The 22,696-nt window shown below is 50.1% G+C and overlaps 3 long non-coding RNA genes across 11 annotated transcripts; all 3 read right to left on the bottom strand.

The window, feature by feature from the left end:
* Positions 1–6,539: 6,539 nt before the first annotated feature.
* On the bottom strand, positions 6,540–7,099 carry LOC118257596 (uncharacterized). The gene is made up of 4 exons (XR_004781635.2): positions 7,042–7,099; positions 6,912–6,959; positions 6,761–6,807; positions 6,540–6,670 (listed from the first exon to the last, which is right to left on the bottom strand). It is a non-coding gene; the product is annotated as an uncharacterized LOC118257596 (long non-coding RNA).
* Positions 7,100–9,248: 2,149 nt separating this feature from the next.
* LOC118257603 (uncharacterized) lies at positions 9,249–11,198 on the bottom strand. The gene is made up of 4 exons (XR_004781645.2): positions 11,137–11,198; positions 10,950–11,009; positions 9,449–9,487; positions 9,249–9,378 (listed from the first exon to the last, which is right to left on the bottom strand). It is a non-coding gene; the product is annotated as an uncharacterized LOC118257603 (long non-coding RNA).
* Positions 11,199–16,592: 5,394 nt separating this feature from the next.
* LOC118257602 (uncharacterized) lies at positions 16,593–21,822 on the bottom strand. 9 transcript variants are annotated; one of them, XR_004781642.2, is made up of 7 exons: positions 21,701–21,814; positions 20,148–20,565; positions 19,659–19,891; positions 17,941–18,455; positions 17,595–17,661; positions 17,206–17,296; positions 16,593–16,745 (listed from the first exon to the last, which is right to left on the bottom strand). It is a non-coding gene; the product is annotated as an uncharacterized LOC118257602 (long non-coding RNA). The 9 variants fall into 9 exon arrangements; XR_007708959.1 differs by having other exon boundaries at positions 16,593–16,748; positions 17,206–17,661; positions 21,701–21,815; XR_007708958.1 differs by having other exon boundaries at positions 17,206–17,661; positions 21,701–21,815.
* Positions 21,823–22,696: the final 874 nt, after the last annotated feature.

The following is a 22,696-nucleotide window of genomic DNA, read 5'->3' as shown; positions in this document are numbered from 1 at the left end:
CGCCCCCCCCCTCCGTTTTTGGGGTTCCCCCTCCATTTTGGGGATTCCCCCCCGATTCCAAGCCCCCCACAATTTTGGGGTCCCCCACCATCGTTTTTTGGCCTGCCACCCTAACATTAAAGTTATTTCCCCAAATTTTGGTCTTCTCACCACATTTTTGAGGTTCCTTCCCTTAATTTGGGGCTTCGCCCCCGAGTTCTGGGCCTTTAACCCCAATTATGGGGGGGGTCTCCCCCCAATTTTGGGGAGTCCCCCCCAGTTCTGGGGGGTCCATGTTCAATTCTGGAATTGCACACTTCCATTTAAGTGTTCTTCCCCCCAATTTGGGGGTTCAATCCCCCTAATTTGGGGCTTCCTCCCCTAATTTTAAGGGACCCGACCAATTTTGGGGGTCCCCCCCATTTTAGAGTCCCCCCACCATCCTTTTTTGGGTTTTCCCCCTAATATTAGAGTTCTTCCGCCCAGTTTTGGGGGACCCCACAATTTTGAGGTTCCTTCCCCTAATTTGGGGCTTCGACCCATCAATTTTTTGGGGGGGGGGCCCCAGTCTCCTATTTTGGCCTTCCACCCTAATACTAGGCCTAACCCCTATCAACCCTCACCCCTAACTCTAAGGCCCCCACTGATCTAACCCTAACCCCTGAACCTAACCCTAAAATCCCTAACCCAAAAACCCTAGAAACCCTTACAGCCCTAACCCAATAACATTTACCATGCTAAACCCTTAAAGACCTATGCCTAAAACCCCTAACCCAAAAAACTTAAGACCCTCAAAACCCTAACCCTGGAGCCCTTAACCTGAAAAAAAAAATTAAAACCTTAAAACCCTAACCCTAAATACCTGACCACAAATAAAACCCTAAGACCCTAACCCTAAAAACCCTATAACCACTAAAGCCCCAAAAACTCTGAAGCCCTAACACACTAACCCCACCAAACCTTAACTATTAAAACTCCAACCCTAACAACCTTAAAATCCTAACCCTAAACCCTGAAAACCCTAACCCTGAAACCCAACCCTAGTGCCTTAGCCCTGAAACCTTAAACCCCTAACACCTTGTTAGAAACACTCTGTAACCAATAACATAGGCTCAGGCAAGGATCTCAGTGAAGTAGCATTTTTATTCACGATTGCAATGGCAGGCATCCCACAAGCCACCTACTAGTTCCATAACACAGTTCATATAATTTTTTTTTTCCTCTCGCTGACCGGGACCCTCCCCAGTTTCCCCATTGTCTGGGTAATCCAGGTTCGCAATCTATCCGGTGCTTCACAGAAAATACACAGCTGCTGGCCTGTTACAAGTCAATTTTCTTTTTTTCTTGACTGTTTTCCTCTTTGAGGTGGGTATGTTTCTTACACTGGATTTCCACCCAATTGCTCTAAGGATTGTGGTTGTCTGCATTTTACAAGGTTGTCTGTTAAGCTTTCTTATCACTGCAAGCATATCTCAATACCACCTTCCTTCCCTCTCTAAACGATGTAACTCCGTGCAAAAACATCTTTATTCCCACAACCTTGATCCCCTTACCCTAAAATCCTTATTCCCTTTAACCCTAACAACTCTAACCACAACCCTAACCCTTCATATCAACTCCCCAACGCTAATGACACTGCCTAATGATCCAAACCCCAAACTGCCCCTAACCCCAGACAACTGTTATAATGACTGAGTCCCAAAAAGGCCTGCAATCAAAGTTTACAGTTTATTAAACAAATAGAGGCAAGCAAACAGCGCTGGGTGCGCTGGGAGTCTCTGCTCCGCCAAGACGCATACCCGTTACGTAAGACGGCTGATTTTTTATACTCCTAGGCTACTTCATGTTTATTACTACTTTAAAAAGAGGCAGGGTTATTATAATTGGTTTCCCGAATCCAAAGTCCTCCCAAGGGCGCCTGCTTATCAGTCTCTGGTAGTCTCTTGGGGGCCGCTCGGACGGGAGGCTCATATTCTTCCTCCTTATCTGGTGGTCTCTTGGCCGGATGTCAGAAGGTACTGCACGTCCGTGCAGAGTCAGCAGTTTTTCTCTAAAGAAATCCCTTTGTTCTCTTATCACCTAAACCCAGGCCTCAATGTTAACCCTTCAAATCCCTTAGTGGCACGAATTGCTGGACCATTCCTTACACAACCAACAAAGAAACAGACACAAAGCTGAAAACTACAAAAAGGCAAAACCCTGGATACAGACCCCAAATCACAAACATGCGACCAAAATGCTACAGAAAAGCCCCAGACGCAGGCCCCAAGCACATCCCAAAGCCAAAATGCAGGCCCCAAACGCTACAGCAAAGCCCCCAAACACCAGACGCAGGCTGCAGAAGTCTACGAGCAGGCCCCAAACCGCCCCCAGACGCAGACCCCAACTGTCCACAAGCAGCTCCCAACCCGCCCCCATGAACTGAAACGCCCCCCTCCCCAGATGCAGACGCCAAGCCCCACCAGAGGCAGGCCCTAAGGGTGTGCAAGCAGCTCCCACCCCCCCCCCCCCCAGAGGCAGGCCCCAAAGCCCCACAGAGGGAAGCCCCTAGCATCTACAAGCAACTCACAACCCCTCCCAGCTGCAGGCCCCTACGGTGTACAAGCAGCTCGCAACACCCCCCCAGACACAGGTCCCAAAAGTGTACAAGCAGCTCCCAACTCCCCCAACATGGGCACCTACAGTAGACAAGCACCTCTCACCTCCCCCCAGCTGCAGACCCCAAAGGTGTACAAGCAGCTACAAACCTTGCCCAAGGCAGGACCCTACTGTGTACAAGCAGCTCCACACCCCCCCCCAGACACTGGCCCCGACCCTCCCCCCAAGACACAGGCCCCAGAAGCCTGCACGTATGCCAAGAAAGTATTAATGCAGGTGCCAAATGCTACAGACAGGCCCAAAAGCACAGGCACAGTCCCCAGCTGCTCGAGGCTGAGACGTAACTTGGCTGTCTGAATTACTGGAAAGCAGCTTTCATTCTTAGCGAGGTGTGCGCAGGCTAGACAGGATGGGGCTTCAGGCACCTCTTCACCTGTGGAAACACATTGCCATCAGGCACTGCCATGCCAGACAAGCTTTTTCTGTTAAAACACCCTTCTCAGATGCCCTGTGGCATTCATGTGACCTTGCTTTGCTCCGATTCTAAAGACTAATGTCACAGCCCACCTTGCCTGTGGCACCTGATAAACAGAAGAGAAAGCGACCATACCGTTTGGAAGCCATCACTGCACGTGCTGCTCCTTGATGCTCTGTAACCTCTTCTCAAATCCTCAGCCACTTCTGTGGAAAGCCTGCCATGGCACCTGCAAAGCAAGATGGATACCCTTCGCAGTCACCTTGCGCTACCTGGCCATCCTGCTCCAACCCCACTCACGACCAGCCTGCCCTTCTCGTGCTGCTCTTCAGGGGTGCAGCTTGGCCCCTCTGAGTCTGTGCAAGGCACCTGCAAAAGAAAAAGAAAAGCATAGGCCGCGGCAGCATCCAAAGCCGCAGCACAGCTAGGACAGGTACTCTCATCTGCTCCCCTACTCTGCCCCCTCACCTGCCCTCGAGGCAGATGCTTCCATCTGCTCTCTTAAGCCAGCAACAACACCTCTGGAATATAAACAGGACTTTAACTGTATTTTGTGTAGTTAAGTAAGTGCAGTGACAACAGCAACCCTAAAATAACTGCTACATCTGTTCATCGCTCACCTTGCCAGAGGCAGCTCTGGGTGTGACGTCCCAGGTTGTACACTGCGTTTAAGCTTTAACAAATGAAAACAGTCAGAAGATAATCATTCAGATGCCAGCATTAGCACCCATCCCTCAACAACACAAGGGACCCCATTTCTAATTTTATCGTTTCAAAACAGCAGCCCCCCTGCCTCAGCATCTGGAAAGTAGATCAAGCCAGTCACCGGGTTGCCTACCAAGTGTTTGACAGTTCCAGAAAGAGCTCTTTCCTGTGACTGGTTCCTCCTAAGGTTTACCCTCTACTGGGGTGGGGAAAGAAATAAAAATAAAAAATTCAAAACCACATATCCGCAAGCTTTCAAGATTCAACAGACCTCCTCCAGTACACTGTTCAAGCACTATGCAAACAGCTGCTTGCAAGCAGCTCAGGTCTCCCCCTCCACAAACACCACTGCGATGACACCACTGCCAAACACCACTGAGATGACTCTGTGCCAGCTGCCCTTCAGTACGTGCCCAGAGGCAGACCGGATGTCTTTGCCAAAACAGTCCGGACAATGCATTAGTACACCGATGGACCGCCACGTTAGCTACCATCACTAACTGCCAGGCAGGACAGCTCCAGGCCAAACACACACACACAGGCGCACTACAAACATTACGAACAAAACACAGAACACAAGGCGCAAAAAAAAAGACTCCCAGAGGGAAGCCCTACAGCGACAGCAAGTCAGAACAGGTGCTCTGCAGCAGACCCAAGGAGAGACTCAAACGTCACAACGTGCGACTGGAAGCAACTGCCAGAACTGGGATGATGGAGGCATAAAAAGCCTGCCTTTAAGACAAGAGACCAGAAGGATGGGGAGTGCAAACCCCATAAGAAAAATGCTTTGGAAATGAACTCCCAAGACAGAGCTCCTGATGAAGCCCACATGACTTTTGCAAGAGTGAGGATGGAAACAGATGTGATCTGAAACTGAATATGATGCACAAGACCTGAAACACATCTGCGCTTTAAGCTGCAACTGCAAGACAAGAAGTGCTCGGATCAGACCCATGATGACAAAACAAGCATTTAGGACCTTTGGTGCTGCTACCAAGTTGCCAGTCTAGTCAGTCCAGTGCAAGAAGCAAGGAGAATATTGAGACCCGAGGAGCGCATAACACAGAACACACGCTGCAGAAGCAGCACTACAAGACAGATGGGAACTGTCCTGCCTGGAACATACACTCACGCTACAAAATACCCCCTGCTCCTTCTATTAGCCTGGTGACCCAGCCTCAAGCAGCCTGAAGGTGACCCAGCCTGAACCACCCTCACAGTGGCACCAAGTATATTCAGCCAGCTGGCTCCATGCTGCTCTGGCTCCCAGCTCCCATCAGCCACTCCACACATGCAAATACCAGGTGCCCCTCAACTTAGCTCTCAGATTGCTGGATGGTAAATTCCCTCCACCTCAAGAAATGCACAGCCACTGGGAGACATCTTAGCCCATTGCCAGGCTTATCATCATCTGCAAAAACAGCATACCAGCATTCACTAGCACACCGGCCCTGATGCCCACCTCCTCCGCAATGCTGACTATCACTGAAGCAACATACGGTTGTGCTCACCCATTCCTCTCTGAGTCCAAGCTCCAACAGTACAGCCGGTATCACCCACACCACCTGGGAAAACAAAGGGATAAAATGATCGTTGTGTTCTCAAAGTACTCACCCGCCACACTGCTCCTCTATACCACCCAGCTTCACCTCAGACCCTCAGCAGATTCTGAGGAAGGCCTGCCACAGCACCTACTAAAACAGAGGGGAAACACTTCAAAGACTTGCCTTAGGGGTCATTGCTTAGGGACACTGACTGGGCTGACGACCCTCTCGCCTTTTCTCAGCACTCCACGATGTGGGGATTCACCTCTCCAAGACTGCAGGAAGCATCCACAAAAGGAAAAAAAAAAAAAAAAAAAAGGCAGATCCTCAGGCACCTCACAGGCACAGCCTACCTGCTGCAATACCTCTCTTTTGCTAGCTGTTTTTCTTCAGCTGCTCACATGCTCCAACTCGGCCGGGGCGGTACCACACGGCGGTGGGGCAGGCCAGGGCAGCACCATGCAGAGAGCCACCCACATCCGCCCCCCCAAACCAGAAACAGTAGTCCAAAACCACAGAACCGGGACCCCAAACCACATGGAGCCATGCTCCCAAACTGTACATGAACATACACAAGCCCACGACTGAGGGCCATGATGGCCGCCATCAAGAAATGTAGACTACATCAAGCTCTGGAGAGAGATCAGCCTTTTAAAGTCCCAATGAAAGACAAGAAACACTTCATTACTAGTCCCGTGCCAACCAGACAATACATTTAAGACCCATGATACGGTGCTCAGCAAGCACTGCAGAAGCCAAGAACTATGGGAACAAGACCTGATAAATGGATACTATAGTACACAGAAACAAACATACACCATAGAACACATGCTGGAACTGCCCTGCCTGGCACACACTAGGCTGAAAAGGATGAACCCAGGGCCTCTTCACCCAGTTGTTACTGGATTCTGTTCCTCTGCTGCACTGATTTAAAAGCCATCCCCATGCACATATCACACAAGACACCAAGGTACAACCCCACCCAAGACACAGACGGGGCATTTCGGGCCAAACTTAGCTTTAGGGACTGCTGGAAAGCAGGCTTCATCCTCAAGGCACACGCAGGCTAGATGACATGGGGCTCCAGGCACCTCTTCACCTACGGAAACACACTGCAATCAGACACCGCCACGCCAGACAAACTTTTCCTGTTAAAACACCCTTCTCAGATGCCCTGCGGCATGCAAGTCATCTCCTTTGCTCCAATTCTAAAGACTGATGTTATAGCCCACCTTGCCTGTGGCACCTGATGAACAGAAGAGAAAGCAACCGCAGCGCTTGGAAACCATCCCTGCACGTGCTGTTCCTTGTCACTCTCTGGTCTCATCTCAAGTCCTCAGCCACTTGTGTGGAAAGCCTGCCATGGCACCTGCAAAGCAAGACAGAGACCCTTCAGAGTCACCTCACGCTACTTGGCCATTCCGCTCCAACCCAGCTCATGATGAGCCGCCCTACTTACGCAGCTCTTCAGAATGCAGTTTGCTCCTCTGAACCTCTGCGAGACACCTGTCAAAGAGGAAGAAAAGCATAGGCCGAGGCAGCATCCAAAGCCACAGCACGGCTAGGACAGTTACTCTCATCTGCTGCCTTACCTCCACCTGCTTACCTACCCCAAGACAGATGCTTCCATCTACCCTCTTAAGCCAGCTACAACACCTCTAAAAGAGAAAAGAGGGGACACTTAGAGTGACAGTGAGAACCGCAACCCAACTATAAGTGCTCCATCTGTTCATCGCTCACCTTGCCAGAGGCAGCTCTGGGTGTGACGTCCCAGGTTGTACACTGCGTTTAAGCTTTAACAAATGAAAACAGTCAGAAGATAATCATTCAGATGCCAGCATTAGCACCCATCCCTCAACAACACAAGGGACCCCATTGCCAATGTTACCATTTCAAAACAGCAGACAACTTGCTGCGGCACCTCAGAAGTAGACCAAGCCAGTCACCGAGCTGCCAAACGAGAGCTTGACAGTTCCAGAAGGAGCTCTTTCCTTTGACCGGTTCCTCCTACGGTTTATCTAGGACTGGAGGGGAAAAAAAAAAAAAAAAAAAAAAAGAAAAAACCACACACTCCACATCTGCGAGCCTTCAAGATTCAATGACAGACCTCTCCTCTAGCACTATTCAAGCACTATGCAAACAGCTGCTTGCAAGCAGCTCGAGTCTCCCCCTCCACATTTGCCAAACACCACTGAGATGACTCTGTGCCAGCTGCCCTTCAGTACGTGCCCAGAGGCAGACCGGATGTCTTTGCCAAAACAGTCCGGACAATGCATTAGTACACCGATGGACCGCCACGTTAGCTACCATCACTAACTGCCAGGCAGGACAGCTCCAGGCCAAACACACACACACAGGCACGCTACAAACATTACGAACAAAACACAGAACACAAGGCGCAAAATAAAATGACTCCCAGAAGGAAGCACTATGGCGACAGCAAGTCAGAGAACAGGTGCCGTGCAGCAGTCCCAAGGAGAGACTCAAATGTCACAATATGTGACTGGAAGCAACTGCCAGAACTGGGATGATGGAGGCATAAAAAGCCTGCCTTTAAGACAAGAGACCAGAAGGATGGGGAGTGCAAACCCCATAAGAAAAATGCTTTGGAAATGAACTCCCAAGACAGAGCTCCTGATGCGACCCAGATGACTTCTGCAAGAGTGAGGATGGAAACAGATGCCATCTGAAACTGAATATGATGCACAAGACCTGAAACATCTGCACTTTAGGCTGCAACTGCAAGTCAAGAAGTGCTCAGATCAGCCCTACGATGATGAAACAAGCATTTAGGACCTTTAGTGTGGCTACCAAGTTGCCCATCTAATCTGTCCAGTGGAAGAAGGCAATGAGGATATCAAGACCTGAGGAGCACGTAACATGTGATGATCACATCAAGAAACATTTGATACAAAAAAAATTACATGCACAGAAGAAATGATTTCTTTAGGCTCCCACTGCAAGACAAGAAATGCTCAGCTTCCAATTGAGCATCAACATTATTCCAGTGAGGTCAAGTGTTCAACGCCCTCAGAATGGCTTCCCCAGGGCCTGCCAAGCATCAAGAGCAACAGCACAGCACAGACAACACAGAACACAGACACCAAGCTGGAACTGCCCTGCCTGGCACGTGCTCAAGCTGTACCTGACAGAATCCCACCCCCCACACACTCTGTCTGACCATAATCAATCCTAAAATGCCCCATCCACTGCAATGACTTAAAAGCACAGACCCTCGCCCTATGTGTGCATTCAAAACCCGAAAGCAAACATAGCACTTGCCCCCCAACTTAGCTTGGGAATGATGGGAGGCAGGTTCCATCCTCATCAAGGAACACAAAGGCTAGCCAGGACATTGCTTCCAGCATGAGGCTCCTCTTCGCCTGCAGAAATAAAGTGCCATCAGGCACTGGCACACCAGCCAAACTTCTTCCAGTGAAACACCCACCTCAAAAACAAAACAGTAGCCCACTGACCTGCTCTGCTACTGAAGTCAGATAGACAAACTCTAGACAACTGCCTGCCTTCCCCTGCCAACCACCCCCAAACACACAGTATTTGCCCCTGGACTTAATTCTCAGGGGTCTGAATCCATCCTCAAGGTGGACCACAGAGACCAACTAGGATGTTCCCAGTATCTTCTTCGTCCCCGGGAAAGAGGACTCACCCAGAGGTGGGACCGATAGACTACCAAACCAAAACCAATGCCCTTTTTCCAACTTTTCTCCACTCACCTTCCCGATCCAGGCTTAGCGCTTCCGTTTACCGTGCTGAGCCAAGGTCACGTAGCTTAGACCGAGGAGAAAGAACAAACAAATGTGACAATCCACAAAACAGTCTATACCCACTCCTCTTCTTTCCTCCCCTACCCCAACAGCCAAGAAGCCCCAGACCCACGTTCCCCAACCCAGTACCACCGCTTCGCTCACCTAACATACCAAGGAGATGCATCACGCTCCCAACTCCTCTTGCACTCCGAGCATCTCCAGCATTTCAGGAACTGGAACCGCTGATGCCTGGCGCACCTCAGGAACGTGGCAGGAGATGTACTCTGCTGTCGCAAGGTGCTTCCAAAGCCTGCCCAACAGGCAAAGCACACTAACACAATCCACTGACCAACTCAGGGCCCACACTGCCGCCCACTCACCCTCGTGCCTCATTCAAGTGTCCGTGCCCATGCCCTGCGCTACAAGAAACAAAAAGAGAAGGTCACATCCGTGATGGACACACAAACAGTACAGCTCCTTGCAGAGGACTCAAACACAGAGACGAGAGCCAGAAAAATAAAAAAACACCCTCAGGTCCACAAATGCCAAAAGGCCATGAATGCACAGCAGCCCCAACAGGGGTAATCACAGACTTACCCTTTACAGATGAAAAAGGTGACCCTGCTCAGTCTCTCCGTAATACTGCACTTATGCGGTCAAGCCCCTTGCGATGCATACTGAAGCTCTTTGTGAAGCCTCTGGACAGTTACGCAAGTGGCTTGATATATCTAGAAATTAAAAGATAACCCAAATAAAAAGGAAGCATACCCCACCATTTCCCAAACACAAGTTAGCCAGCAACCCCTCCTAAACATACCTCTATTACATTAATTCCAAGCACTTAAAATCTAGAAGGCTGCAAGGTCTAAAGACTCTACAGCCAGCCAAACCGCAGGCAAAAGCTCCAAAAATAGAACAAACTGTCCCTAACCCTGAAAAAGACTACACCTTACACGCCTACTGCTGCTGTTTTCAGATACATGCTTATACAGGGAGCTTCGATGATACTTATCTCCTAAACCCTGCTCCATCACTTTGCCACCAACGTTATAACTTTGATAATATTTGCCTTAATTCTGCAAAAATCATAAGGGACCCAGAACCACAAAGCAAACACACAAAGTAACATTGTCATCCTATCCATAAACATGCTGTAACAATTACTCACCTGAAGAAGAGCTGCACGCAATGCAGGCACCTATTACTAGATTGGTTTATTCTAACAGATCCTACTAATTGTTACCTCACAATGATGCGCGTACCGGTCTCTACTTGGAAACGCATCAGTCCATAGACTCTTAACCACCTAAAGACCCCTGCAACTGACTGAAGGAAAAACAAAGCACTTACACCAAAGCGCAGCTCAGGCACAATGAGCTCTCTGATGGGATGCCTGTGACTCAGTTACCACTAGGCCCTGCCTGGAACCCAAAGCCAATCACCTGAAAAAGGGGAGGGGCAAAGCACAAGAAAGTAGAAAGAGGAGAAGCAGCAGCTGTGGTTTATTTATTTTTGCTTCAGCTTTGAATATTGAAAGCTTTTCTCCTCTACAACACCTGTCTCAGGAACCAAACAGCATTCGAGTGACATGCTTTGCTCCTGTTCTGAAGACTATCACAGCCCACCTTGCCTGTGGCACCTGATAAACAGAAGAGAAAGCAACCACAGCAGCAAAAGCCACAGCACCCTTAGGACAGTTACTCTCATCTGCTCCTTTACCTCAGCTGCTTACCTACCCCACATGGCAGATGCTTCTACCTGTTCTCCTAAGCCACCTATAGCACCTCTAAAAGGGAAACTGGAATTTTACTTTATTTGATGTAGTAAAATAACTGCAGTCACAGCCACAGCCAAAAATAACAGCTACCTCTGTTCACTCACCAGAGTCACTCCAAAGATAGCTTGGGTTGTGACGTCCTGTACTGCACACTGTGTTTCAGCCTGAACAAAGGAAAACAGTCAGAAGATAAACATTCAGCTGTGAGCATTAGCACCCATTCTTCAACAACATACGTGACCCCATATTTAATGTTATCGTTTCAAAACAGCAGTCCACTTGCCTCTGTACCTGGAAGTTAGATCCAAGCTCGAAAGGAACAGCCAGCATCACCCATGCCACCTGGGATTACTAAAGGACAAAATGATCACTGTGTTCACAAGCGACCACCTGCCACACTGCTCCTCTGTCCCAAACAGCCTCACCTCAGACCCTGAGAAGGAAACACCTGAACATCTTCCCCTGTGGTGGTTTTACAGGGGTGGGCGACTGAGCTCCACCAAAACCACTCTCTCACTCCCTCTCCTCAAAGAAGGACAGCGAGAAAAATATGATGAAAAGGGCTCAAGGGTTGAGATAAGGATGAGGAGATCACACAATAAGTATTGTGATGGGCAAAACACACTCAGCACAGGAAGATAGTAAAATGTATTGCTTATTACTACACAACCTAGAGAAGCGAGAAACAAAGGAAAGCAACCAAAAGCACCTTCCCCCCTCAACCACCCTCCTCCACCTTCTCCCCCCCAGCAGTGCAGGTGATCGGTGTTTACAGTCAGTCTATAGCGCTTCTTCACCGCCACTCCTTCTCGGACGCCCTCATCCCCTGTGCTGTGGGGTTCCTCCCGCAGGATGCAGTCCTTGGTGAACTGATCTGGCATGGGCTTCCCACAGGCAGCAGCTCTTCAAGAACTGCTCCAGATGTAGGTCCATTCCTGGGGTCCATCCCTCAGGAGCAAACTGCTCCAACCTGGGTCCCCCACGGGCAGCAGCTCCTGCCAGCTCACCTGCTCCTGCGTGGTCTCCTCTCCACGGTCTACAGGTCTGGCCTGGAATCTGCTCCGGCAGGGGTCTTCCACAGGCCGCAGTCTCCATCAGTGCAGGTCCACCTGCTCCACTGTGGTCTCCTCCACCGGCTGCAGCGTGGAACCCTGCTCCACCGTGGTACTCCATGGGCTGCAGGGGGACAGCCTGCTTCACCATGGTCCCCACCATAGGCTGCAGGGGGCTTCTGCTCCGGCACCTGGAGCACCTCTCTCCCTCCTTCTTCACTGACCTTGGCACCTGCAAGGCTGTTCCTCACTCCTCTCGCTCTCCCAGCTGCTGTGTGGCACAGCGTGGTTTTTTTTTTTTCCTCCTTTCTTAATTAAATATGCTCTCACAGAGGCGCAAACAACATCACTTATTGGCTCCGCTCGGCAGCAGGACCCTTACCTAACATGGGGCAGCTTCTAGATTCTTCTCACAGAAGCCACCCCCCTAGAGCCCCCGGCTACCAAAACCTTGCCACGTAAACCCACTACATCCCTTCACTTCGGTTAAGGAACGACTAGGCTGACAACACATTCACCTTCCCTCACTGCTCCGTGACACGGGGATTTCCCTGTCCTAGACTGCACTAGGCACCTTCAGAGACAAGAGAAAAAGCACACCCTGAGGCACCTCAGAGGCACAGCGTACCTGCTGCAATACCTCCCTCTTCCAGGTCCTTTACCTCAGCTGCTCGTTAGCTCGATCTGAGATAAAGCTGCCCGGGCGGCGCCGCGCCAAAAGCTGCCCGGGCGGCGCCGCGCCAAAAGCTGCCCGGGCGGCGCCGCGCCAAAAGCTGCCCGGGCGGCGCCGCGCCAAAAGCTGCCCGGGCGGCGCCGCGCCAAAAGCTGCCCGGGCGGCGCCGCGCCAAAAGCTGCCCGGGCGGCGCCGCGCCAAAAGCTGCCCGGGCGGCGCCGCGCCAAAAGCTGCCCGGGCGGCGCCGCGCCAAAAGCTGCCCGGGCGGCGCCGCGCCAAAAGCTGCCCGGGCGGCGCCGCGCCAAAAGCTGCCCGGGCGGCGCCGCGCCAAAAGCTGCCCGGGCGGCGCCGCGCCAAAAGCTGCCCGGGCGGCGCCGCGCCAAAAGCTGCCCGGGCGGCGCCGCGCCAAAAGCTGCCCGGGCGGCGCCGCGCCAAAAGCTGCCCGGGCGGCGCCGCGCCAAAAGCTGCCCGGGCGGCGCCGCGCCAAAAGCTGCCCGGGCGGCGCCGCGCCAAAAGCTGCCCGGGCGGCGCCGCGCCAAAAGCTGCCCGGGCGGCGCCGCGCCAAAAGCTGCCCGGGCGGCGCCGCGCCAAAAGCTGCCCGGGCGGCGCCGCGCCAAAAGCTGCCCGGGCGGCGCCGCGCCAAAAGCTGCCCGGGCGGCGCCGCGCCAAAAGCTGCCCGGGCGGCGCCGCGCCAAAAGCTGCCCGGGCGGCGCCGCGCCAAAAGCTGCCCGGGCGGCGCCGCGCCAAAAGCTGCCCGGGCGGCGCCGCGCCAAAAGCTGCCCGGGCGGCGCCGCGCCAAAAGCTGCCCGGGCGGCGCCGCGCCAAAAGCTGCCCGGGCGGCGCCGCGCCAAAAGCTGCCCGGGCGGCGCCGCGCCAAAAGCTGCCCGGGCGGCGCCGCGCCAAAAGCTGCCCGGGCGGCGCCGCGCCAAAAGCTGCCCGGGCGGCGCCGCGCCAAAAGCTGCCCGGGCGGCGCCGCGCCAAAAGCTGCCCGGGCGGCGCCGCGCCAAAAGCTGCCCGGGCGGCGCCGCGCCAAAAGCAAACCTACCAGTCCTGAACAGCTCCCCTGCCAGACAACTCCCCGTCTCCTCCTGCCAACCACACTCAGCACACACACAATTTGGCCCTCAGAAAAAAAAAAAAGAACATACATACAAAAAAAACAACTGAGCTCCACAAATGCCAAAAAGACATGCACACACAGCAGCCCCAGCAGGGGTAATCACAGACTTACCCTTTACAGATGAAAGAGGTAACTCTGACACGACCCTGCTCAGTCTCTTGGTAATACTGCGCCTATGTGGTCAAGCCTCTTGTAGTGTGTAATCAAGCTCGTTTTAGTCCTCTGGAGAGTTACACAAGTGGCTTGATACATCTAGAGTTTCAAATATAACCCAAAAACACAAGTGTATCCCACCATCCCAAAAACAAGTGAGCCAGCAACCTCTGCTAAATATCCCTCTAGTAAGTGATTTCCAAGCACTTAAAATCTATAAATCCATAGACTCTAACCTGCCTGAAGACCCCTGCAACTGACTGAAGGAAAAACAAAGCACTTACCCCAAAGAGCAGCCCAGGCAGAATGAACTCTCTAATGGCATACCTGGGGCTCATATACCATTTGGCCCCGCCCAGCACCCAAACACAATCACCTGGGAAAGGGGAGGGGCAAAGCACAAGAAAGTAGAAAGAGAGCAGGAGCAGCAGCAGCTGTGGTGATTTGTTTGTTGTTTTTGTTTACTTTTTTTTTTTTCTAAATCTGGTTTAGCTCAACAGCATGCAGACTGCAGACAAGAGAACTGGGGTGTTTCTAGAAGCAACAATCCCCATGCTTTTGCTGCAGCTTTGAATATTGAAAGGACAATATGACCAAGCAAGCAACTGAAATTTTTTCAGCTGGAATTAGCTCAAACCTTTCTTTACATAGAAAGAAAAATCTAGGAGCATAACAGATTACACGCCAAAAAAAAAATCAATTCCATGTAATAACATCACTCACAGGAGAAATCACGTACTTGAGTAGGCCATCTGAAAACCAAAAGGCTATGCTGATGGGTCAAAACACACTACAGGACACTGGAGCCTGGCCCTCTGCTGCACCGACTTAAAACCCATCCCTACACTCACCAAGGTGCAACCCAAACACAGACACAGCATTTCATCCTCAACACAGCTTTGGGAACTGCTGGAAAGCAGGCTTCATCCTCAGCGAGGCGTACTCAGGCTCCACAGCATGGGGCTTCAGGCACCTCTTCACCTACTGAAGAAGGCCACCATCAGGAACTGCCACGCCAGACAACCTTTTTCCTCTACAACACCTGCCTCAGGAACCAAACAGCATTCAAGTGACCTGCTTTGCTCCTATTCTAAACACTATCACAGCCCACCTTGCCTGTGGCACCTGATAAACAGAAGAGAAAGCAACCACTGCAGCAAATGCCACAGCACCCTTAGGACAGTTACTTTCATCCGCTCCTTTACCTCAGCTGCTCACCTACCCCACATGGCAGATGCTTCCACCCGTTCTCTGAAGCTACCTATAGCACCTCTAAAAGAGAAACTGGAATTTTACTCTAGTTGATGTAGTAAAATAACTATAGTGATGGGCACGAAAATGTGCCTGGGCAGCAGCAATCACAGACTTACCCTTTACAGATGAAAAAGTTGACCCTGCTCAGTCTCTCCGTAATACTACCGTGCTTATGCGGTCGAGGAACCGTACCCCACCATTTCTTAAAAACAAGTTAGCCGGCAACACCTCCTAAACATACCTCTATTGTGTGAATTCCAAGCACTTAATATCTAGAAGGCTGCAAGGTCTAAAGACTCTACAGCCAGCCAAACCGCAGGCAAAAGCTCCAAAAATAGAACAAACTGTCCCTAACCCTGAAAAAGACTACACCTTACACGCCTACTGCTGCTGTTTTCAGATACATGCTTATACAGGGAGCTTCGATGATACTTATCTCCTAAACCCTGCTCCATCACTTTGCCACCAACGCTATAACTTTGATAATATTTGCCTTAATTCTGCAAAAATCATAAGGGAACCTGAACCACAAAGCAAACACACAAAGTAACATTGCCATCCTATCCGTAAACATGCTGTAACAATTACTCACCTGAAGAAGAGCTGCATGCAATGCAGGCACCTATTACTAGATTGGTTTACTCTAACAGATTCTACTAGTTGTTACCTCACAATGATGTGCGTACTGCTCTCTACTTGGAAACCCATCAGTCCATAGACTCTGACCCACCTAAAGACCCCTGCAGCTGACTGAAGGAAAACCAAAGCGCTTGCCCCAAAGTGCAGTCCAGGCAGAATGAGCTCTCTGATGGGATGCCTGCAACTCATATACCATTGCACCCCACCCAGCACCCCACCCCAATCACATGGGAAATGGGAGGGGCCGTGCATGACAAGAGGTAAAGAGAGCAAGAGGAACAGCAGCCCTGTTTTTGGTGTGGTTTAGGTCAACAGCATGCAGAGTACAGCACAGGCAACCAGGATGTTTCTCTTGAAAGACCTGCCTTAGCTTTGGTGAAGGAAACTGATCGGGCTGACAGCCCTCTCACCTTTTTGCACCACTCCACAACATGGGGAATTCACCTCTCCAAGGCTGCACGACGGAAGGGCAGAAACAAGACGAAAAGCACACCCTGAGGCACCTCATAACCACAGCCTACCTACTGCAATACCTATACCTATCTTCCCAGCTGCTTTACCTCTGCTGCTCTCTATCTCCAAATCACATTCTTTTAACTGCCACACAGAGTGGCAGTCCTCCAGGTGCCACAGAGCAGCACCCTAATTTTTTTAAAATTTTTAATTTTTTTTTTTATTTCTTATTTGCAAAACAGCAGTCCGCTTCCCTCTGATGATGGACAGTAGGTCAAGCCAGTCACCGAGTTGCCAACGCAGAGCTTCACAGTTCCAGAAGGCGCTCTTTCCTTTGACCGATTCCTTATAAGTGTTATCTACCACTAGCAAAAGCAACAGACTGCAAACAGGCACTGCCACATTTGACAAAATTCATGCTTTTTATTTTATCATTTCAAAAGAGCAGTCCATTTGCCTCTACATCTGAGAAGTAGATCAAACCAGTCACCGAGTTGCCGAACAAGAACTTGACAGTTGCTGTTTCCTTTGACCGATTCCTCCTAAGGTTTACCTACTGCTGGGAAAAAAAGAAAAAAGACTCTGTGCCAGCTGCCCTTGAGTACTCGCCCAGAGCTTGAGTATTCGCCCAGAGACAGACCAGATGTCTTTCCCAAAAGAGTCAGGACGATGTATTATTGCACTGATGAACCACCACGTTAGCTACCATCACTAATTGCCAGGCAGGACAGCTCCAGGCCAAACACACACATAAAAAGGCACGCTACAAACATCGTGACCAAAACATGGGAAAAGAATTACTTATACTATAAGAATTACTCACCTGAAGAAGAGCTGCATGCAATAAAGGCATCTACTACTATATAGATTAGTTTACTTTAAATGATCCTACTAGATGTTACTTTCAATAGATGTACTTATCTCTTTCAACTTGGAAACGCATCAACCCCTAGACTCTGACCCACCTAAAAAAAAAAAAAAACTGCAACTGACTGAAGGAAAACCAAAGCACTTACCCCAAAGTGCAGCCCAGGCAGAATGAGCTCTCTGATGGGATGCCTGCAACTCATATACCATTAGACCCAACCCGGCACCCTGCCCAATCACCTGGGAAAGAGGAGAGGCAAAGCACAGGAAGGGATAAAGAGAGCAGCAGCTGCATTTTTTATTTGGCTTAGCTCAACAGTGTGTGGAGTGTTACTAGAGGCAACAATTCCTGTGCTTTTGCTTCAGTCCTGATTATTGAAACGACAATATGACCAAGTAGGTAACTAAAACTGGTTCTGACTGTAATTAGCTGAAACTTTTCTTTACATAGGTAGAAATAATCTAGGAGTGTAACAGATTACAAACCACAAAAATACAATTCAATGTAGTAAAATAACTCACCGGAGAAGTAACGTACCTTAGTAGACTATCTACAAAACAAAAGGCCATGCAGATGGGTCCAAAAAAGCCAACCCAATCGAGATCTGAAAAGGGTACAGACATTCTCAAAAGGAGCAGGGAAAAAATAATGGCACAGTACAAGCCGGAAAGAACGCTGAGCAGATTTAAAAGATCTGTAAGGCCTCAGGAGGGACCTGAGCAGAGCACGTAGGTCTTTGGAAAGTGGGGGGAGGGAGGACGGCTCAGGCAGGGACTGGGAATACTAAGTAGAGGAAAAAATGAGTGTTGTGAGCCTGAAGTGTGTACAAGCATCATAAAGAGGGCTCCTGAGAGGACGGGGAAACAAAGGGAAAGCTGCTTACCTCTGAGAAGTCGTCCTTGATCTTTGTGCCACGGACATTTGTCTTGCGTGCTCGGCTCACGAGTTTAGGGGTCCCCGTACGTTGAAGGCTTACCTCTGAGAAGTCCTACATGGCTCCACCTGCGTTACTGATTTTTTTTGCCAGCAGGTGGCGGCAGAAAATCCTGAGAAGTGGCAGACACAGCTTCCCAAACCGTTTTCTCAATAATGGAAGCAGTGCGAACCACGTGGAAAACCACAAGTGAAAAACCACAGGGGGAAAACCACAAGTGCAGCAGAGAAATGCACCCCACGTCGTCTAGGGGAGGAAATAACTGCCCTGAGCAACGTGCCCTTCCCAGGGTGAACCCAACGTGCCCAAGGCCTTGGGGGGCGGGCAGAAAAGGAACCCGAGACTCTTAGTATGTCTCCTGAGAATCGCAGCTTACAGTTACTCCATGTCTTCTGGTCTTGCAGGATGAGGCAGAGGTCTAATTAATTCCTTCTCCATCTCTCTGGAAAGAGCTTTTCTCCTGTCTGTGACAAAGTAGAAAAATGTTATGATCATGGGAGTCATTATACAAAGCCACACTCTGTGAATTCACTATTACAGTTAAGATGGTTTTTAATCAAAAACACCTCGGCCGCAAACTGCAAACTCGGCTACCACTGCAAACATAGCGCTGCACAAAAATTCAACTCAAGGTAGAGGAAAGGGCGAGCTAAAAGGACGAATGACGTGACCAGAGGCAACTGCAACAACCATCTGGTAGATGGTTGTCCACAGCCCTCTGATTTCATGGTCGTCTTTCCTGAAGAATGAATCCTGGAAGAACAGAAAAGATACACAACGTGTCCACAACAACTTTTGAGGAGACTACTGAAAAGAAAAACAAAAAAATAGAAACAGCAAGCGGCTAGTACGTCAGTTTTGTTAACAGAGTAACATTAACATACTAGAAATTTCCACGTTCTATGTAGCCCCAAGGTGGTGCTGGGTACATCCACTGATATTAATGGGGTAGCACAATGTAAGAGATAGTTAATAGACAAGGTACACCTGAGGTGCACAGATTGCATATTCCAGGTGACAAAAAAGGCACAGCTTGGCACCCAGTTTGGATCAGCTTGCGTATGAGTCTGCTGATACGTGAGTATATACTGCAAGCAGAAAAGTCTTTTACTCCACAGACTCAGTTTCATTTATGTATATACATACATATACGTATGGGTATGTATCTCTCTCTCTATATATATATATATAAACAAACAAACGTTGGGAACCTTATAACCCCTTGAGTAACAATCATTAGCTATGCCTACGCTGAAAGCCAGGACTATGCCTAAGTGATTAAGTAAACACGGAGCCTTATCTGTGAAATGCTGAAAATGCCCCATAACCACTGGGGGGCTTATGCATGGTGTACATAATTTTTGCGCAAACGTGCATCTTAATACACAAAGAGGAGGGGCGAGGCGGACAAAGGTTTTAGGGACGCGTCAAGACCAGAACAGCCACTGGGCAATCGCTCAGACGTGCAAAGCTCAGCTAAAACTCGCACAAATCCACCGAGGGAAGGAGGCTACCTACTTGGCTGCTTAAAAAGCCTCTACAAAGAACGTATTACAAAATCAAAAACGAAACCATCATCCAGCAAAGCAAATGTCTGGAATACAAAGGGCTAAAGCTGACAGCTGAGGTTTGATTCTTTAGCAATGTCATAGGTCTTCAGATCCTACCTGACTTCTTGTGGATGGTGGCGTTGCAGCACAGAAATGAGGGGAGCGGGAAGATCGCAACAGGCCAAACGCGGTGCTGGGCTCCTAAAGGAGCTGGTGGGATAGCACTGACGAGAGTGAGACAGGCTGTCAGCCTTCTCCACGAGCTGAAGAAGAGGAGCGCAAGTGTCCGAAGAAGCTGTTTCTTCTCATACTTCATTTAATACACACCGTCTTTAAATCCAAGGCATCTTCTTAGGGAACAGATAAAGAGGTAGAGTTAGCGGCTCCAGGGATGCTTCAGGATCTTATTTCTTTCTATAGTTAGCTGCTATCCATAAACCCGGACCGGTTAAAATACAGAGTTATATTAAAAATTCTGGATAATAACAAAAGTATGGGATTTAAAAAACAAAACAAAAACACGCTTGCACGGAAGAGGTTAAATTATCTCATTCATTTCCCAATTCCCCTGCAGACTCTACGCTCAGCTCCTCTTAACTCACTTACCTATCCAAACGCAGGGCAGACACATCAGTTCTCATCATTCTTGGTAAAAAGACGACATTTTCACGCTTGCTCTCAAATATCATCTCTTTCCAGCACGCTTTCCTGCAAGCTATGCTAATTCCTCCAGGCTTTTTAATATATGCTAGAAACTTCACTGTTTTATCTTAATGACCATCTCGGTGGGAGTCACCGACCTGCTGTCTTTGATTCTGCTGTCTTCACAAATACAAATAAAACAGTACTTCAGTGATGCTCTGTGACAAACTAGGCGACACGCGCATCGACCTCTTACATAAGGAAGGAAAGAATTTGTAGACAACATCCAGAATGTATTACTTTGTTAGATATCAGAGCGGTGGGGCAGAATGACAGTGCTACACAAGACCGTGCCTATGCTCCCGGGATCGTACACAGTTTGCTGGAATACAACAAACAAAATAATAAAGTAAGGTCACTGTGTGGAACAAGTTCACTCACTCCATTATTATTGTGAATGACAAGAATATTTTAGTAAGCGTTCTTTTAAATCCGTAGAAAATTTTGGATTTATCTCAATTTGGCTTCATGAAAACTGAAACTTGCAGTGCAAAGATCATTTATAAAACCTTTAGCAGCTGAGCTTTTTAGGCACGGATTTGGTCACCTTCCTGGATAATATTCGGCTCTCTCTGCCTTCCCCCAACAAGAAAAAAAGCTTAAAGACCTCAAACTGGGACTTCTGGGAGGTGTGACTCCATTTGTCACCTTACCTAATACACACTGTTTCTTCGCTGTGCTAAACTTTCACCATGACTGCATAAGAGTCTCACTGCTATTGTTTCTGAGAGTTTGACAGACTTCCCCAAATTGGATTAAACGAGCGTTTTCCGTTGCGATGGACATCAAGGCCAACGATGTCTCTTGTCGGCTGTGGAGTCCTGCTGGCACTATCACCAGCTCTCACACAACCCCATCTAGCTTTTGGGGTCCGCCCCATCCGTCCTCAGCGGTGGGAAGTTCTTCCAGAAGCAGACAGACCGTTATTTGTTCCTAGGTGGAGCTGAGGCTCTGTAAGGCTTTGCTTTTTTTCTTCCCTCACTCCCCCTTTATTTCCAAGCTTAAACTTGCATCCAGCGGCAACCTGCGCCTCCCGGTGCGCACGGCCCGGCCCCGGCTCGGGGAAAGACCAGCCGCGCACCCCGGAGCCCATGTGGCCGCCCGGCAACACAGAACTACAGCTCCCAGCATGCCTCGGGACGGAGCAGTCCATCCAACCCAGAGGGGAGTAGGCCAAGCGCACACAACCGCCCCCCACCCCTCCCGCCCTCTCTGCGCCCGCCCCCCCCCGCACCGCCTCCCGCCGCTCCCACCCCCTCTCCCCCAGCCCCCCGAAGCCCCGCGCAGTGCAGACCCCGCCGCACGCCCGGTCCGGTCCGGTCCGGTCCGGCGCGGCGCCGCCCCCGCCCCGCACAAGGGCCGTTTCCGCAGAAGCTGCCGACCGCGTGGCGCCCCGACCGCCCGCCACCCCGCCCCCTCCCGGCCCGGCCCGGCCCGGCCCCGCCCCGACCACCAACCTCGTTGCTGCACCGCGCCTCGCCGGCCCGAGCCCGGTCCGGCCCGGCCCGACAGCCTCTGCCCATAGCGCCGGCAAGCCCAGCACGGCACTTCCGCCCTGGGTTCCTCCGAGCCAATCACGGAGCGTTTCGGCCCTCAGCGAAGGCATGTCCCGACGCCACTTCCGTCCTCAGGGATCCCAGCCAATCACTGCGCCGCTTCCCTGTGGGACGGCGACCCTGAGGTTGCCCCTGTGTTGCCTTTTTTTTTTTTTTTTAAAAGAAGGCCCGGGTGTGCTCGGTCCTCTCTCACCAGGTGTCTCTGCGAGAAACATCTCAAATCATTTTCTTCACGCACGATCTTCTGTGAGGCTATTTTATTCGCGGTTGCAGTGGCGGGCGTCCTGCCAATTAGGAGCGCGTTACAGTAAGCAAAGCATCAACGTTTGTGCCCTATTCCCCGACACCTGGTCACCTCCCCTGTTTCCTCCACCATATATGTACAATTTTACTTATTTTTCAACCCTTTCATTTCTCCCTTCTTATTTTCTTTTTTTTTTCCCTTTCTTATGTTTCAGGAACCTGTGATCTTTGTTTTACTGTTCCCACACTGCTCAACCTGTTTTTCCTCAAGCTTCTGCCTTATTTTGGAACAGTGAGGCCTTCCACTGTCCACTTACCCACGTAGCATTTCTCCTTATTATGACTACACAACTACCTTGGAATACAGAAAATTAGTTCTCTGCTGCAAAAACACAACTCAGTTTCTCACAATTCCCCCCCCTCTTCTTTCCTTACTCCTACTGTTGTTTTTGCACCTCTTCACATACCGCACTCTTGAGTTTTCCAACATTAAGGCGCAATAGTCTTCTTCAGATGTCACGGGGGATGGTAGGTGTACAATGCCATTATTTTTACAATGCCAACAAACAGTTGTTTGAGCCAATTCTGTTCAGGTAACCACGAAGTTAGTTTCTCCCAAATGTTTCTAAATGCCCAGGAACTGTCATCTTGAGC

The sequence above is a fragment of the Cygnus atratus genome, chromosome 17 (genome assembly GCF_013377495.2).
Source record: "Cygnus atratus isolate AKBS03 ecotype Queensland, Australia chromosome 17, CAtr_DNAZoo_HiC_assembly, whole genome shotgun sequence".
NCBI lineage: Eukaryota > Metazoa > Chordata > Aves > Anseriformes > Anatidae > Cygnus > Cygnus atratus.
This window is presented reverse-complemented; position numbering and strand designations above follow the sequence as displayed.